Genomic DNA, 19,794 nt, shown 5'->3' with positions numbered 1-19,794 from the left:
AACAGTCTTATCTTCTGCTACCCTTTTCTCCATTTGCCATTAATCTTCCCCAGAATCAGGGTCTTTTCCAATGAGTTAACTCTGCATCAGGTGGCCAGAGCATTGGAGATTCAGCTTCAGCATCAGTTCATCCAATGAATATTCAGGGTTGATTTCTTTTAGGATTGACTGATCTGATCTCCTTACTACTGTCCAAGGGACTTTCAAGAGTCTCCTTCAGCACCATAATTCAAAAGCATCAGTTCTTTGGTGCTCAGCTTTCTTTATGATCCAACTTTCATGTCTGTACAGGACTACTGGAAAAACCATAGCTTTGACTGTACGTACCTTTGTTGGCAAAGTGATGTCTCTGCTTTTTAATACGCTGTCTAAGTTGGTCATAGCTTTTCTTCTAAGGAGCAAGCATCTTTTAACTTGATGGCCGAGTCCCTGTCTACATTGATTTTGGAGCCTAATAAAGTAAAATCCAGCACTGCTTCCACTTTTCTCCCCTTCTATTTGCCATGAAGTGATGGGGCTGGATGCCATGGTCTTAGTTTTTTGAATGTTGACTTTTAAGCTAGCTTTTTCTCTCTCCTCTCCAATCCTCATCAAGAGTCTCTTTAGTTCCTCTTCACTTGCGGCCATTAGAGTTGTATCTGCATACCCGAGGCTGTTGATATTTCTCTTTGCAATATTGATTCCAGCTTGTGATTCATCCAGTGTGGCATTTCACATGTTGTACTCTGTAAGTAAGTTAAATAAGTAGAGTGACAATATACAACTTTGTTGTACTCCTCTCTCAATTTTGAACTGGTCTGTTGTTCCATGTCTGGTTCTAACTGTTGCTTCTTGAGCCGCATATGATTTCTCAGGAGATAGGTAAGGTGGTCTGGTACTTTAAAATCTCTTTAAGAATTTTCCGCAGTTTATTGTGACTCACACAGCCAAAGACTTTTAGCTTGGTCAATGCAGAAAAAAGATATATTTTTCTGGACTTCGTTTGCTTTCTGTTTGATCCAATGAATTTGGCAATTTGATCTCTGGTTCCTATGCCTTCTCTGAACCCAGCTTGGACATCTCAAAGTTCTCATTTCATGTAATGCTGAAGACTAGCTTGAAGGACTTTGAGCATTACCTTGCTGGCATGTGAAACGAGTACAGTTATATGGTAGTTTATACATTCTTTGGCATCGTCTTTCTTTGGGATTGAAATGAAAACTGACCTTTTCCAGTCCTGTGGCCACTGCTGAATTTTTCAAATTTGCTAACATAGTGAGTGTACTTCAACAGTATCATCTTTTAGGATTTTGAATAGCTCAGCTGGAATTCCATCATCTCCACTAGCTTTGTTCATGGTAATGCTTCCTAAGGCCCACTTGACTTCACACTCCAGGATGTCTGGCTCTAGGTGAGTGACCATACCATTGTAGTTTTCTGGGTCATTAGGACCTTTTCAATATAGTTCTTCTGTGTATTCTTGCCACCTCTTTTTAATCTCTTCTGCTTCTGTTAGATCCTTGCCATTTCTGTCAATTACCTTGCCCATTCTTGCATGAAATGTTCCCTTGATAGCTCCAATTATCTTAAAAAGATCTCTAGTCTTTCCGATTCTGTTGTTTCCTCTATTTCTTTACGTTGTTCATTTAAGAAGGCCTTCTTAAGCCTTCTGGGATGCTTATTTTCAGTTAAATGCTAAAATGTGTCCATTCACAAATTTTTGTAAGTTTTATTTCCATTCGTTTTAATAAATCTTACCTCCACCATGATGACTTTTTTGTTCTTGTTTTGCCACTGAATAATAATTCATGACATGTGTTTTATGTACCTACTTCAGATAAAACAATGAGTTCTGTGCTGTGAGGAATAGAAGGATTTGGTAGACCTGATTTTGCCTGCCTAAGGAAGCTGCACCATCGTGCATAGTTTGTGGGGCTGATGTTAGAGCCTGTGGCATTTACCAGGTGTGTGTGTCTTTGGACCAGCAGCTTGGTCTCTTAGTCTTCCTTATTGATGAAATGGGGATAATTCATGGGTACAGCACAGAGTTTGGGGATAATGGCACCCCACTCCAGTACTCCTGCCTGGAAACTCCCATGGATGGAGGAGCCTGGTAGGCTGCAGTCCATGGGGTCGAGAAGAATCAGACATGACTGAACGACTTGACTTTCACTTTTTACTTTCTTGCATTGGAGAAGGAAATGGCAACCCACTCCAGTGTTCTTGCCTGAAGAATCCCAGGGATGGGGGAGCCTGGTAGGCTGCCGTCTATGGGGTCGCACAGGGTCAAACACAACTGAAGCGACACAGATGCAGCAAACCTTTTTATATATGGAAATTTTAACAAACTATAGAATACCACATAACTATTAAATATCCCAGAAACACTTAGAAAATAAGTCTATACCCATAAAGTGTTTTAGTTTTTATTGTAGGGGAAGCATCTTGTTGCTGCTGCTACTTAGTCACTCAGTTGTGCCCAACACTTTGAGACCTCTTGGACTATAGCCCTCCAGGTCCCTGTGTTCATGGGATTCTCTAAGCAAGAATACTGCAGTGGATTGCCATTACCTTCTCTCAAAAGTATCTTAGAGGCACAGTATTAACAATAGCATGTATTTACTGGGCATGTATCATATGCCAGGTGCATTTTGCTTTAAATTCGGATAGTCATTCCTAAAACTCTGTGAAGTTAGGATGAGTAGAGCTCTACTCTGAAGATTAGGATATGGAGGCTAAAAACACTTCACTTGACCACACTCTTCCAGCCGGAATTCCAGTGGAGAAGCACAGATTCAGACCTAGTCTGGCTTCATGGCTCTGCCTCTCATGGGATAATATTTTGGAAATTAGTTACTTTTGCCTATACTCTGGAGAGGTGGCTTTTAAAAATCCAACCTTGGAACATGTGTGGAGTTCTCTCAGTGGGGATAGGATTCTGACAAGGGCTTTCCCAACTCAGAGAATCGAGTGTGGGAACTTTCAGTGGTGGGAAGGCACTGGCAGGTTTTGGAATGACTGGTGTACTTGTTTGGTGAGAATGGGAGGGAATGAATGATAGGTTCTCATAGTTTGTTAGGTCAGATCATGGAGTCATACAGGTCAGTGAATGGAATTTGATTTAGTGGAAAATGGTCCCATAACCTGTGCTGTGTGGCACTTGCAATGACAGAACCAACTTCAAATTCAGAGATGGGGCAGAGCCTAAGGACCAGTAATGCAGAAACACAGCTGAGCCTACCAACCGAGATGTAGCCAGAGTGGAAGCAGAACCGGGCCTCAGGAAGGTGGTAACTGGAAGGAAGTTACTCAGCAAGACCGACTGCAAGAATCTGAGCCCAAGAGAGATTCTAAATTCAGAACTGTCAAGGTGCAAAGTAACGGAAACCTTCAAGCCCAAACAGCAGTTTTTCTAGGTTGCAGCCTGTTTGTGGAACCACTGCTTGCTCTCAGTGGTGGTGGGGGAGTGGAAGGATTCTGGGGTTTACAAATGGGATGGATGTAAAAAGGAGGGGAAAAGATAGAGCAGTATTTGTTGAAAAATTGCTGTGATCATAGGGTAAGAATTGGATAGGGGACACGAGTTAGAAGGAGCAGTTTAAAAAGAAATCAAACAGTTTTGGCCAACTGAGCTACTTTACCATGGGAGGTGAAGAAACAGTGATTCTCATTTTCATTGGCTCACTATTGCTTCGTTTTCTTTTGAAAAATATGTCTCCTGTAATGTAGAAATAGTAATTTAAAGTAACTTCTTAAACATCATGATGAAGGATTCTTACTTACACTACTACTTTTGAATCATCCTCCAGAGTATATAGTGTCAAGTAGCCCCAGTACACATTTGGTCAGAATAAAGATGCTGTGTCTTTCTCAGACTTAGGAGGATATATTATTAGTTCCATTTCATTCTCAATTTCATGAGTCTCTATTGTACAGAACTCACAAATGCCACAATCCCACACCCCAGTTTTCATGAGCATGCAATCCCAATGATTAATAATGTTGCCGTGCTTGCTAAGGAATGAAAAGTTATGGAAAGCCAGGGTTTCTGGGTTCTAATTCTAGTGCCAGCTAGTTGTGTGACCTTGGTTTAAAATATTAGAGAGAGATTTGCCAACTGAAGCCAGAGAAAGCATTGGCAATCCTTGTTTACTTTCCTCAGTCAGTCAGTGAGAACGTGTACAGGATGAAGCCTATCTCTTGTTGCCAGCCTGTACTCTGACAAAGGCAATAGGCCTGTTCTAATAATCTCCTTCCTGTAACATTTATAAGACATAACTCAGCATTTAGAATGTTGTTTTTGACTGAGCTGAACTTACTTATTTGTATAGATTTGACCTTATTCTGCAATTCTGCTGGGGAAAATTAGAAAAGAGAAATATGAGGAAAAAAAGGAAAGAGAGGTGAAATAGATAGTGACATAACAGCTTGTGGCAAATAACTTTTGGCCTCAGTTTCTACATCAGCAAAAGAAAGGAACTAAAGGACGTGATTGCTTTAGACACTTCCAAATGTGAACTTCTTAGATTCTGTATTTGAATATAACCAAAATGTCCTAATAAGGTGATTTAGGATAGTAAGGGAGAAGGCAATGGCACCCCACTCCAGTACTTTTGCCTGGAAAATCCCATGGACGGAGGAGCCTGGTAGGCTGCAGTCCATGGGGTTGCTAAGAGTTGGACCTGACTGAGCGACTTCACTTTCACTTTTCACTTTCATGCATTGGAGAAGGAAATGGTAACCCACTCCAGTGTTCTTGCCTGGAGAATCCCAGGGATGGGAGAGCCTGGTGGGCTGCCGTCTATGGGGTCGCACAGAGTTGGACACGACTGAAGCGACTTAGCAGCAGCAGCAGCAGCAGGATAGTACGAGTCCAGTTTCAACCACTGATTCTTAGATGAAATGGGAAACTAATATCTTTAAAGTCAGAAGACTGGATCAGCTCATATTAAAGCACATAATATTTTAAAAATTATTTATTATGAGTACAGTTAGGGAGCAAAGATTTATTAAAAAGTACTGGTAATAAAATTAGCCTGCTGCTTGGAAACTTTCCAAAGAATCATTAATTTTTCAGCCATCCAGTATGCCTATAGATACACATCGTCATCTGTCTGGGATAGTTTAATTCTAATGCTGATGGAGTGGTTTATGAAGACAAGATGATATTTCATGGGGTTTTTCTTTGTATCCCTTTGAGTTTATGATCTTGTTCTTATGCACAAACATACACACTCAAAACCCAACAAACATACATTTCAAAAAATAGTCTTCAAGTTTTTTTTCCTAGCAGCCAAATTTCCATCCATATCTTCATTTTCCTATGAAATAAAATACAGAAAAACTACTCAGGTGCAATATACTCATCATCAGACAGTCAGATGGCAAATATTGAGTGTAGCTCAGATAAAGAAACTCAGCCCAAATCAGTAACAGCTGTAATGGAACTCCCACTCTGAACTCCAGGACACAGGCATCCAGGGAATCAAATGCTCTTGCATAATGGACAGTGATTTCAGTAAATGACCACTCATCGAAAGAAAATGGATTTCTTAAATGATAGCAGAAAAAAATAGGGGAAGGGTTAAAATAGCAAGATCCAAACTAAAGTATATAGAACTGCTGTACTCCTACCTGAAAATAAATGGAGAAGGAAATGGCAGCTGACTCCAGTATTCTGGCCTGGAGAATCCCATGGACAGAGGAGTCTGGCAGGTTGCAGTCCATGGGGTCACAGAGTTGGACATGACTGAGCGACTAACACTGCCTGAAAATAAATACAATGTGTGTGTGTTACTCGCTCAGTTGTGTCCGACTCTTTGTGACCCCATGGACTGTAGTCCACCAGGCTCCTCTGTTCATGGGATTTCCGAGGCAAGAATACTGGAGTGTGTTGCCATTGCCTTCTCAGGGGATCTTCCTGACCCAGGGATCGAACTTGTATCTACCACATTTCAGGCAGATTCTTTACTGTCTAAGATACCAGGGAAGCTCAAATAGAATGCTTGATTTCATTTTATCTGTGACTTTACTATTGGGAAAGTATGGGGTATTTGCATATTTTCTTCATGATTAGTAAATAAATATTTATTGAACACCTAATATATAGAAAACAATGGAAAGTTCTATAGATGCAATAAAGTATAAGAAAACCATATTCTCATATAAACAAGTAAGTTACAATCCTATGAAATCTCTGATGAATGATTCTGGATGAGTTCATGTCAATAAACTGTGTGTGGAAGATCATGAACTTATGGTCCTTCAGATAACTTAAATTTCAATAATATGGGATTGCTTAAATAAATTCATATGCATTCAATGGAATATAATGACACTATTAAAATGTTTTTGATGAATAGTTAATGATAAAGTATTTAAAATTGAATATATTTTTCTTCCTGTATTATAAATTGCATGTGTGTATATGTGTGTACATAGGAAAAATCAGAAATATTTCAAAATGTTGATAGTATTGAGACAGAGATGACAGTTCTTTTTACCTTTGATATTTTCCAAAATCTTTCTGATGATCATATTTATTTCAAAAAAGGAGCTATTTAAAAATTTAACAAATAATAAAAATATATTATTCATTTTCCATATTATTTATTTATATCAAATAATGAGACAAAAGACTAAGATAGAATAGCTAGGGAGGAGGTAAGAAAACTAGGAGAGTTGAAGTCTTGAAATATTGTTTTTAGAGTAATTTAAGAATAAACTCCAAATGACTATAACTCTTTCAAAAATGAAGTATATTTTCCTATTGGAACAGAAAATATAACTTGAGTCCTTTTGTAATTACTGTTGTTGATGTTATTTCTACCTCAGCTGCTTTCTTTCCTCTTACAGATAAAATAATTTCTTCAATAAAGATAGAGTTTATTGAAAAAGGACAAATGGAAATTGATTTTTTACCTCATGAGTATTCCATAAAAAAGAAGACCTTAGTAGACATTTTTAGAAATATGCTTACAACTTCTTTTGATCTTGTTTGTTTTATTTTCCAGTCTGTCAAGGAATAGTTATGAACATGTTGTAATATTAAGGTCTGTGGGAGACCTGACTTTGAGTCTGTTTCTGTTGCTTTCTATTTTTTGTCTTAATTCTCAGGAGACACTAGATTGTAACATATATAAAATGTATAATAACGCAGAAACCCTCCCTTGGAGATTAATATGAGATCAAACTTGGGGAAAGGGTTAGAACCATCCAATAAGATGCCAAAGACACCCTTTATTTAAATTAAATGCTATTAAAGTATTTTGTGAAGACTCAGAGGAGCAATATGTTTTAGGTGGATTGTGAAGAAGTGAGAACATCACAATATATATCCCGAACAGCAGTTGCACTTGGTAGAGATGTTTTAATAGAAAAGCACAGAAAGCAAAAATGTTTATCCCCAGGCAGAGACGAGGCTTAGTGACTTCTGAGCTGGTACTGGCGGGCTACAGTCCATAGGGTTGCAGAGTCAGACATAACTCAGGACTGAACATGCATACAGTCAGAAATCATTCTAATAGGTTAAAGGCTGATAAAAAGGCAAAAGGAAAACTACCTACCCAAGCTGTCTGGAGGCAGAATTTAAAAGTATGTATATTTTGAAATATGTTTTGAGTCAAAAATAAAAGGTCTCCTCTGATATGTATTCAATAAGTAATAATTATAGTATTAGTTTAGTTTGGAAGGTGTCATATTGTGCTTAATTTCTTTATAAACCTCTTCTGGTTTGCATCTTAAAATTTTAAGTATATTTAATAAATTAACATTAAACATTCATGGTTCTCATTTCAACACATATTTTAGATGATAAAAATACTCAAGATGCAAAAATGAATGAGACTGTGTGTTTTGAAAACACTGGATTGGTTTTCCTCCTTGTGCTGCAGAGAGATCCATTCAGCTAGGTGGCCAAGAATCGACTTGGAAAGGGTGAGGATTCTGAGAGAGGGTCTCTAACTATCTCAGTGTGCACCTTAGGCCAATCTCTGGACTTTAAATTCAATGAGGAGGTGTTTTCTTGGTATGTTATCTGGTTATCAAAAATGAGATCACACTAGGCAGAACTGGATATAACTTAGAGAAAAATCATTGTCCCTTCTGGCAATGCTCACATAATTCCAGGAATTCTGCCTTGCTGCTAAAGGCAGGGACAGTGACCATTACAAAGACATAGTCTCAATAAGACTATGGTGAGACAGAAATTTAGTCATATTTATTTGTGATTTAAACAGTGAAGTAAAAAGTGAAAAAAAATCAGCCAACAAATCATATTTTGACTTATGCAACATCTAAGGATTGCTGTGATTTTGCTTTTTCTTCATCAGATTTTCAGTTTTGCTGGTGGGTTTTTTAGAGGTACTAGAAATACAGGTTTAACGACAAGTCTACATTTCTTGCAATAGTAATTTTCTTTTTATAGTGCATAGCCTTTGTATGCTTGATGCTATTGATTCTGTAGAAAGTGACAGAAGTGTTAACATACAGAGCTGGCTTGCCAAACATACACAACTGTATCTTATAGCTACTTCTGCTAGCATGGGACTTTTTATTTTCACCGAGAAGTCACAGAAAAGAAAAGAAAATGCTGTCTAGTCTTTAATTTCTTGCTTAGGAATGGCCACTAGATAGTTTTAGAAAACATTTTATAGAACCAACTCTGCTAGGGTATAGGTAAAGGTGGCTGGGAATGGGAATCAGTAAAATTTAGAAAAGCAGGAAGAGTTGCTGATTTACAGTTAATGGATTCTAGTTGGAATATGCTGAAGCCAGTAGGACATCAAGAAAATGATACTAAGCAATAAATTAAAAATACATGCTGATAACTTAAAAGTGGGTTTAAGAGTTGAGAAACAGGTTAGAGGGATAGTTATATTCATCAGGTTGGGTTCCCATAAAAAACATACCACAGATAAAGTGCTTCTTTTCTTTCAGTTCTAGAGGATGGAAGTCTGAGCTCTGGGTGCTAATACTGTCCGTTTTCTGGTGAATGCCCCCTTCTGTACTCGTAGATAGTTTCCCTCTCTGCACGTGCCCACATTGTCTTTCCTTGGCACATATGGGTGGAGAGAGAGCTCTCTGGTGTTTTTATTTAAGGACACTGATATGTTGGATCAGAGCCCCACTCTTATGTACTCATTTAACCTTGATTATATCCTTATGGGCCCTCTCTCCAGTTACATTGAGTTAAGGATCCAACATATGAATTTTGTGGGGGGAGACAATTCAGTTTGTAACAGAAACCAAAGCCAGGGAGGAGGTAGAATCATCAGTGCTTTAAATATAAAGAAATGAGACCCAAAGGAAAAGTCTGGCAGTCAGGAATAATGAGGACTAAATAAAAAATTATTGACTCTAATAATAAGATATCATAATAAGAGAAGATCTGGAAGAGCGAATGTTTTTGTTGTTCAGTCACTCAATCATGTCTGACTCTTTGTGACCCCATGGACTGCAGCATGCCAGGCTTCCCTGTCCTTCACCATCTCCTGGACCCTGCCCAGACTCATATCCATTGAGTCAGTGATGCCATCCAACCATCTTGTCCTCTGTCATCCCCTTCTTCTCCTGCCCTTAATCTTTCCCAGCATCAGGGTCTTTTCCAATATATTGGCTGTTTGCATCAGGTGTCCAGTTGGAGCTTCAGCTTCAGCATCAGTCCTTTCAATGAACATTCAGGATTGATATTCCATAGGATCAACTGGTTGGATCTCCTTGCAGTCCAAGGAACTCTCAACATCCATACATGACTGCTGGAATAACAATAGCTTTGACTATATGCACCTTTGTTGGCAAAGTAATGTCTCTAATTTTTAATATGCTGTCTAGGTTTGTCATAGTTTTTCTTGCAAGAAGCAAGTGTCTTTTAATTTCATAGCTACAGTCACCATCAGCAGTGATTTTGGAGCCCAAGAAAATAGTCTGTCACTATTTCCATTATTTCCCCATCTATTTGTTATGAAATGATAGAACTGATGCCATAATCTTAGTTTTTTGAATGTTGAGTTTTAAGACAGCTTTTTCACTCTCCTCTTTCATCTTCATCAAGAGGCTCTTTAATTCCTCTTCGCTTTCTGCCATAAGAGTGCATATCTGATGTTACTGATATTTCTCCTGGAAATCTTGATTCCAACTTGTGTTTCATCCAGTCTGGCGTTCTGCATGATGTACTCTGCATATAAGTTAAATAAGCAAGATGACAATATACAGTCTTGATGTACTCCTTTCCTATTTGACTTAAAAGGCAAATGTGTAAAGCAATAATTTTAAAACTGTACTGATGGGTTTATAATATATAAATTTGTATGACAATTGGAGCAAGTTTTTTTTTTTTTTTTTTTTTTGTACTTTGAAATTTAGTTGACTCTAAACATTCAGTCCATAACATTTAACAATTCAGATAACCAGGAGGGAAAGGGCAATGCAATTTAAAGGAGTAAAAGAATCACAGCTAAGTCCTGTGAGAACTGGAATGTTTGGAAATAGAAGGGAAGAGACTGAGAGACAAATAAAAAACATAAATGAAGGAGCATAGTTTTATCATTTTATTTCATGTGAAAAAAAATGATGATTTTCTTTTAATACAGATACATGGTTTATAACTATGCTTGATTGCTGGTATTATCAAATTGCTGCTAAGTCGCTTCAGCTGTGTTTGACTCTGTGCGACCCCATGGACGGCAGCCCACCAGGCTCCCCTGTCCCTGGGATTCTCCAGGCAAGAACACTGGAGTGGGGTGCCATTGCCTTCTCCGATTATCAAATTAAAACTATCTAATTATACAATTTATATGTATTTTCTGACTGAAAATATTTTTGACATATTTCTGAAAATGCTTTTCTGACTCTGAAGTTTGCATGACATTCTAACCCAAGCCAGATCTGAATTAGGTCTGTGCTGATTCTGTGATTAGCAGATATCAGAAACTGAATATTTTTAGCCTTGGCTCTCTCAGTCATGAGAGTTGGCCTGTGCCTGGCCACAGTGTTCATGCTTATCTCATTTGTCAACACATGGTATAGTTATGGTATGTATATGGTATATTAAACATAAATTAAAAATCTGATTATATATTATTTTAGGAAAAGTCTGTCTAGATTTTATGGCATTAAAATTATTGGAGTTTATTCATATTATTCCATGTTTTTTCTTGGTCTGGTATAACAGATACGTATTTAATGCTTAAATTACTCAGATGATCTAGTTCAGACTTTTTTTAAGAAATATTATGTTAAAGTGGGACCAAATGTAATTTCTGATTCTGCACATGAAAATCAGTCATTATTACCATGGTTGTAGCAATGGTTATTTTTAAAGGACACCAGTGATACAGCAGTAACTTTACATTTAGCTTCTGCAAAGAATTACATTTGACACAATTTTAAAGTGTAAAATAATCTTGTTCCAAACTTGTTTAAAAATCACTTTGCTTCTTTGAAACTGAAGATATTACTATTCATGGAAATGAGGGCATATTGTAGGCAGTATATTTTCATACCATTGTAAGGACCATTAAAATTATGTGTATTTAATTAAATTTTTTAGCAATTGTGATGGTTAGTGGTAAGGTATAAATTATTTTTGAATTACTAAGATTATGAATATGAAATTTAGCTTTAGAAAATATATACTATTATGCTGTTTATTATTGTTCAGTCATTAAGTCGTGTCTGGTTCTTTGTGACCCCATGGACTGCAGCATGCCAGGCCTCCCTGTCCCTCACTATCTCCAGGAGATTGCTCAAGTTCATGTCCATTGAGTTAGTGATGGCATCCAACCATTTCATCCTCTGTCGCCCTCTTCTCTTCTTGCCTTCCATCTTTCATAATATTGGGGTCTTTTCCAATGAGTTAGCTGTTTGTATCAGGTGGCCAAAGTATTGGAGCTTCAGCATCAGTCCTTCCAATGAATATTCTTTAGTTCTTCCAATACTTTAGGATTGATAGGTTTGATCTCCTTGCTGTTCAAGGGACTCTCAAGATCTTCTCCAGCACCACAGTTTGAAAGCATCAATTCTTTGGTGCTCTGCCTTCCTTATGGTCCAACATTCACATCTGTGCATGACTATTTGAAAGACCATAGCTTTAACTATATGAGCCTTTGTTGGCAAAGTGATGTCTCTGCTCTTTAAAATGCTGTCTAGATTTGTCATAGCTTTCCTTCCAAGAAGCAAGCGTCTTTCTAATTTCATGGCTACAGTCACCGTCCACAGTGATTGTAGAGCCCAAGAAGAGAAAATCTGTCACTGCTTCCACTTTTCCCCTTCTTTTTGCCATGAAGTGAAGGGACCAGATGCCACGATCTTAGTTTTTTTAATACTGATTTGTAAGGCAGCCTTTTTACTCTCCTCTTTCACCCTCATCAAGAGGCTCTTTAGTTCCTATTCACTTTCTGCCATTAGAGTGATTTCATGTACGTATCTAAGGTTATTATGCAGTTAACAGTTTTTATTGTATGTATTCATGATGAGGATGAAATAATTTTCTACGAAGAATGACCATTCTTTTAGATGTTTAGAGCTACTGATACCATCCGTATATGTACTACAAATAAAGTAAGTAAATTGAGGTTTTGTTTTGTTTGCTCACTTGTTTTTAATCCCACTGCTTTTGCTTTGCCTCATATTTACTCTATGATAAACAGAAATTTCTGAGCTTTGGAACTAGGTATGTGGTTTATAACAAAAACTCGAACAAAGATTACTGGTCCATCTAATTTTTTAACTAGATTTCTCATCATCATTAAATGAATATGTAAACATGTTTTTATTAAGACTCTGCCATACACAAGACATTACAATATAAAGTCAACTTTAATTCTCAGACATAAATCTTCATTTAAAAGGCACTCAGTAAGTATGTTTTCCCATTTTAAACCACTGTGTGATTCTATATTTGCATTAATGGGCAGTAATGGCAATAGCATGTGATACTTGGTGGTTATTGCCTTCTCTCTTCAGTGCTAATATTTTTGATTTATCATATTTAATAATAACAACTACAGGTAAAGTGAGGGATATAATTTATATCCATGTACAAATACTCAACTGATGCCAAGTAACTTGCTCTTGGGCATATCAGGAGGAAAGCACAGGGCCAGATTTTAAATCAAAGACTTCTTACTCTAGGGCCTCTGTACTTAACCTATTTTGAACTTTGAAAGAATTTCATAATGCAATAACCAGTTTTCATGCTTATTCATGGATAAACCTTGGAATCTCAGGGAGTTGTGAAAATGCCATTTCTGTATCAGCAACAACCAGTTCATTTCCTACGTCACCATTATTTGGCATCACCGATTCCCAATGCCTACTCTCCCTGCTTTGTATTTCTCTTCAGGCCAAATACTGGGTGGAAACTCATAAAAGCACCTGGCAAAAGAAAAGAGGAAAGGTGAGGAAGGAGAGGAGAGCAAATTCCTAGAGTCTCTTCATTCGGTCTTTGGTTCTTTTGACCACCAACAGAGTGATAGAAAGTGTAGGCAGAAGGGTGAACAGGCAAAAGGGTCAGTGTTCAGATGTTTCACAGACTGTAATTAATGTGGTGAGGCTTCCCTGGTGGCTCAAACAGTGAAGAATCTGCCTGCATTGCAGGAGACCTGGGTTCGATCCCAGGGTTGGGAAGATCCCCTGAAGAAGGGAATGGCAACTCACTCCAGTATTCTTGCCTGGAGAATTCCATGGACAGAGGAGCCTGGTGGCAGCTGTTGACTGCAGTTCTGTCCACGTTAACTCCTGCTTTTTATTACAGTCTTGCTGGCTTTCTGTCTTAAAATGCTTAAAATAGACTGAATCCAGTTCTTCTCTTGAGATATAGCTGAGTCTTAGTTCATTCTCTAATGTACAAGAACCCACTACAGGGCTTCATCTGTTGTTTAGCTTTCTCTGTCTTATAAATGGCTTCCCAGGTGGCGCTAGTGGTAAAGAAGCTGTCTGCCAATACAAGAGACCTAAGAGACGTGGGTTGGTCCCTGAGTAGGGAAGATCCCCTGGAGAAGGGCATGGCTACCCACTCCAGTATTCTTGCCTAGAGAATCCCATGGACAGAGGAGCCTGGTGAGCTACGGTCCATAGGATTGCAAAGAATCGGGCATGACTAAAGCAGCTTAGCACGCACATATCTTATAAAAAGAGAAAAAATAGATTGAACTAAAATGGAGCTGTTTTATTCCAGAACCTCTCTCAGTAATTTGTGTGAGATGCCTTCATTAAAAACTCAAGGGCCTAAATACATGCATCAGGAAAGTATACCTTGAGGAGAACTTGTGAAAACAGGCTATGCAGTTCCTGTGTGAGTTCAGGAGGATAAGCATTTTTGAAATAAATGTGATAACTTAAACATGAATTCATTCAGTGTACTGTGAGCCTAAAAGGAACCAGATACTGTTCTAAGCACTCAGCCTCAAAGTGAACAACGTTAAAGACCTTGGCTTTATGGAGGTTCATTGAAGAAAATAAAGAGGCTGATCTAGGAACTAGAGGACACAAGAAACTTCACCTTTGAGGTTTTAAAGTAATTAGAAGCCCCAGACCCTCAGCTCCAGACCTGGAGCCCTCCTCCCACTACTCTACTGGGTTGTCCAGACCCCACCAAAGACCTCTTGTTGGAACCAAAGGGGCTTTCCCAGGTGGCTTTTAGGAGTTTGCATTTCTATGCAAAGTATTTTCTCCCCACTATCTGTAACCTCTTCCCTTATGAATAATCATATAATTCTGTTTGCATTTATTTCAGGGTACAAATATACCATTTGTAGTAATTGTTTCATTATTCTCCTAAACCCAGTTGAGGTTTCCTTTTCACCATCATGCTGTTGTTGTTCAGTCGCTCAGCTGTGTCCAACTCTTTGCGACCCCATGGGATGCAGCACTCCAGGCTTCCCTGTCTTTCCCGATCTTCTGAAGCTTGCTCAGTCTCATGCCCATCGACTCAGTGATGCCATCCAACCATCTCGTCCTCTGTTGTTCCCCTTCTCCTCCTGCCTGCAATCTTTCTCAGCATCAGGGTCTTTTCCAATGAGTCAGCTCTTCACATCAGGTGGCCAAAGTTTTGGAGCTTCAGCTTCAGCATCAGTCCTTTCAATGAATACTTTATCATCGTAACAGTTATTTAAAGGCAAGAACTGTGTCTTAAACATCTAAATATTCCCTCAAAGGGCCTAGTACAGATCACATACTTTCATTAACACAGGCTATTCATAAATCAGGCTACTGTATTCTTTGACAGATATCAGTAAACACATGATGCTTCAATTGTTCACAGTACACTTGATGGACATAACTTTCAAATCCTTTCCACTATCATATTCTTTATTTCTGTTGGTAGCACACTGCTATACTTGAGACTGCTGCTGGGTTTTCGTATTATCATTATTAAATGTTCAGTGTAAGGATCCAAGCAGGTTGTTTTTTTCTCTTTGACCATGACAGAGTTGTTAAATGTCATTGATTGACACTGCAGATTTCAAGTGTGTTTTAAGGTGGAAAGCTCTGTTGGCAGAAATTCACCTGTGTAAATAATACATCATAAGTAGCACCCTGCCTAGTTTTCCTTGGCTTTTGATGTGTATAGGCCTTTAATCTATGGCTTTCGTTCTTGTTTACAGTGTATACCAAGTCATGAATGTATTCCTTTTTGAAAAATAAAGTGTATCTAGCACATGATCCCTGCCCCTGCTCTAATCTTTTCTAATCTATGAAAACATGAAATGTTTTCAAACCAAATATTGAGTCTATCTGACCACAAAATGGAGATTTCCTTTTTAAATAAAAGTCTGTGTTGATGGGTTTTATGGTACACAGTTTAAATTGCTTCCCAACTATTAAATATGAACACTTAAATACATTTCAGGCTTAGCCATTAGCTCTTAGTGGCATCAGAATATTTTGTCTTTTATTTCCACAAATATTATTAAACAGAGCCAACAGTAACTTAGAATTGATTCATCTATATGAAACATTTGTCACAGAATTTGACAGATTTTACAATAGTAATATAAAGCCAAGATATTTCATTTAAATACTGAACTTGGTGTTGCATAGTTGACTAATAAAAATGATTATTCTGTTCTGGAAAAAAATCAATTTTAGTTGGCCCAGATCATTTAGATCATTGTCTTGTACCTACTTTTCTTAGTACTCTTCTACTGGTGAATTAGATTAAATTTAGAAAAGATTGCTTTACATTTAAAAATAAACCTTAAATAAAGCCTAAACCTGCATATCTCTGGTGATACAAAGCAGTTATTGGGTCATCTTTCATATTGGTCCTGTATTGTGACTCTCATGGTATCTTTATTTCTCTCTACAGATTTGGTCCCACTGTATAATCTTTGTAATCTCCAGTCAGATTGGCTGGGAGAGCCCATCTGATTAGCTTTGTTAATTAGAATCAATGTGATTGTTTCACATTGATCTTTCAGGCAATTAAAAACATGTGCCATTTAGGAAGCACATATTTTATTACAGTTGTTAGTCCATGACTACAGTTTGAAATATACAAATTTTACATTTTATATCTGGAAAGTAAATTAAAGGCTACTCTCATCTGCTAATTGCTGCTGTTCAATTGCTCAGTTGTGTCCTACTTCTTGCGACCCCATGGACTCCAGCATGCCAGGCTTCCCCTGTTGTCCACTATCTCCTGGAGTTTGCTCAGATGCGTGTCCATTGAGTCCGTGATGCTATCCAATCATCTCATCCTCTGCCACCCCCTTCTCCTCCTGCCCTCAAACTTGCCCAGCATCAGGGTCTTTTCCAATGTGTCGGGTCTTTGCATCAGGTGGCCAAAGTATTGGAGCTTCAGCTTCAGCAACAGTCCATCCAATGAATATTCAAGATTGATTTCCTTTAGGATTTACTGGTTTGATCTCCTTGCTAATGATTTTGTAAAAATCAAAAGTGTTTAAAAACTAGTCTTATAACTGTTAAACCTGAACATGATTATATTTTTGATAACTGTTATTTTCTCACTGGTGATATTAACCCCAGCATTTAGTCTGTGACATATTTTCTAAATATTTCAAATATTTGGACTTTATCTTAGTTCTTTTGATTATGTTTGCTATTAGAACTTTGTATGAACAAATCCCAAACCTCTAAGATATTCTTGAGGAGTAGTGAAGAAGCTTGGCTAAACCTTTCATTGGTAAATATAATGGAAGATACCGGGTTAAAGAAAATCAGTTGTGTTTATCACAAGTGTTCTCAGAGCCTTTATATGTTAATAATATACTTTGCAACACCTGCAGAGAGGGTTCTTAAGCTACCCTCCCCCCCCCCCTTTTTTTTCTTAGAAAATCTCACTGGACTAGTGCTTTCACTTTGCTGAACGATATTTTAGTGCTTAATATCTATCTTTCATAGCATCTTTCAAACATATCTCCCTTGATGATTTATAGATTTTTATGGGGTCTGGTGGCTAGATTAGATGATTTATGACTATAATTCCAGGAGGGTTCATGAGAGAACTCATGATATTTTTGAATTATCTGAGTAAATTCATTTGAAGTGGCAAGAATAAAGGTCATTAACTTATTAACCATGGGGAAAAACTGGAAAATTGATAATGTCACCTGTTCAGAAGTTACATTCCATTCATCATTTTGGACCATGCCTGTGTCCTTAACTCTTTTAAATTAGAATATTAAGACACTTTAACTAACTTCCCCCTTGTTTAAGTTTTAGTGCTTACTCTCTGCTTTACTATATCTTTAGGCATTAAGTCTTAATTATAGTTACTTACAGCTCAGTGAGCTTTGTGCCTGAGGTGACTTGATATACTTTCATAATTGAAATTATTAATCATTTTATTTTCAATTATCTTCTGTTCTTCTACTTCCCATGCTTGTTAAAATGTATGTATTACTTTTTATAACCTGAGAAATAAAATACATTTATAGATATCTTTTCTAATTCAACACAAAGCATACTACATTTTTGCATTTAACCAGTTTTGATATTTAGAAATAAGTTGATAATATAAAATATGAGAAATAAAGCAGAAATTTTACAACATTTTAGGCATTTAGTGTCAAAATTTTTAATCTAACATAATTAATTTTTTTATTCCAGTTGGGTTATGGATAGATAATCTTTCTTAAAAACTTTTTATCAATACAAAACCTACTGTTTTAAAACCTAAATGATGTTATTATGTCTTTGGCCTTGAAATGATTTTTAAATGCTGTTCATCTTTAAACTATACTGTAGTCTAAAGGCTAAAGTAGTATTGACTCTGAATTTACTGGTAGGAACATGAAATATTCTCAGGTTTTCCCTGGTAGCTCAGTGGTAAAGAATCGGATGCAATGCAGAAGACCTGGGTTTGATCCCTGGCTCAAGAAGATCCCCTAGAGAAGGGAATGGCAACCCACTCCAGTATTCTTGCTTAGAGAATCCCATGGACAGAGGAACCTGATGGGCTACAATCCATAGGGGTGACAAATAGTCGGACACAACTGAGTGACTAATGCTTTCAAAGTTGAAAGATCATCAGATAGACCAGTTGTAATCAACCTCAATCTTCCCTTGTGTGCTAAAGGACCAATCAAATGTGCCTCCCAGAGGTTTTTATAAAACCGATGGAGAGTTTGCTATCCATATATCTTTTCAGAAATAAACATGAATTTTTAAATGTATGGAGATCAGCCCTGGGATTTCTTTGGAAGGAATGATGCTGAAGCTGAAACTCCAGTACTTTGGCCACCTCATGCGAAGACTTGACTCATTGGAAAAGACTCTGATGCTGGGAGGGATTGGGGGCAGGAGGAGAAGGGGACGACAGAGGATGAGATGGCTGGATGGCATCACTGACTCGATGGATGTGAGTCTGAGTGAACTCGGGGAGTTGGTGATGGACAGGGAGGCCTGGCCTGCTGCAATTCATGGGGTCGCAAAGGGGTGGATACGACTGAGCGACTGAACTGAACTGAACTGAACTGAAGGGTATCATAAACAGAAATTATTAATAGAATATTCCTTTCATAAACTATTAGGGAGAAATAAGTGCTTTGTTGTAAATAAATATTTCATGACTTTAACATACTCTGTCCTCTTAGTTATTTACTGAGTCCATGTAGTCACAGAACCATGGAACACAAGCAGTGGTTTAAGACTGGAATCCATTCTTTTGCTTCCAAGGGATACTTGTTAACAAAATAATTACTCGTTTCTTAAATAATAATATTCTATGGTAAAAATGAGGTTTTAGTGCCAGAATTTGACTTCTTTTAGAAGACAAGCTTTTGTGTTTCTCTCTATTAAGCAGAGATGGTTTCAGGCTACTCTGGGGAAGCACAGCCAGAGGCCTGGGGGACAGCTGGGTTATTGGAAAATGATAGAAAGACTTGAAAAAAGGTGGTGTGTTTTCTAAGGAAACTCAAATTCTATGAGAAAATTAGAGGTTGGAGTTGTAGAAATTTAATCAAGTTCTCAGAACAATCAAGAGATACAGCTATAATTCAATTCTGTTTTTTAAATTCCAAAGCAGATATTTCTTCTGAAAATTTACCATATGTAGGCTATTGGCAGAAAAGACTGAAAGAATAAAGGATATAAGAGGACAGAGGGAAGAGATGTCTTTATGGGAGCCAGATGTGATGAGAGATAGGACTGAAACATTGATTTGAGCATAAGTTCAGGAAACATGCATTTAGAAATCAAGCATGGTATTTCCATAATATCACAGTAAGGGAGTATCATGTGTCCCTGTCTGCCATGGCTGCTTTCAGGCTCCAGGTATATTTTGTTTGTTTTGCAGAAGTGTTTTGGTTTTATTTGTGTGTGTGTTGTTGTTGTTCTTAAATTGAACCAGTA

The 19,794-nt window shown here is 37.6% G+C and overlaps 1 protein-coding gene across 1 annotated transcript in view; it reads left to right on the top strand.

Moving 5' to 3' along the window:
• Positions 1-19,794, top strand: part of MDGA2 (MAM domain containing glycosylphosphatidylinositol anchor 2) — a 917,184-nt gene that overhangs the window by 108,718 nt on the left and 788,672 nt on the right. The window lies entirely within an intron of this gene.

The sequence above is a fragment of the Bos indicus genome, chromosome 10, assembly GCF_029378745.1.
Source record: "Bos indicus isolate NIAB-ARS_2022 breed Sahiwal x Tharparkar chromosome 10, NIAB-ARS_B.indTharparkar_mat_pri_1.0, whole genome shotgun sequence".
Lineage (NCBI taxonomy): Eukaryota > Metazoa > Chordata > Mammalia > Artiodactyla > Bovidae > Bos > Bos indicus.
This window is presented reverse-complemented; position numbering and strand designations above follow the sequence as displayed.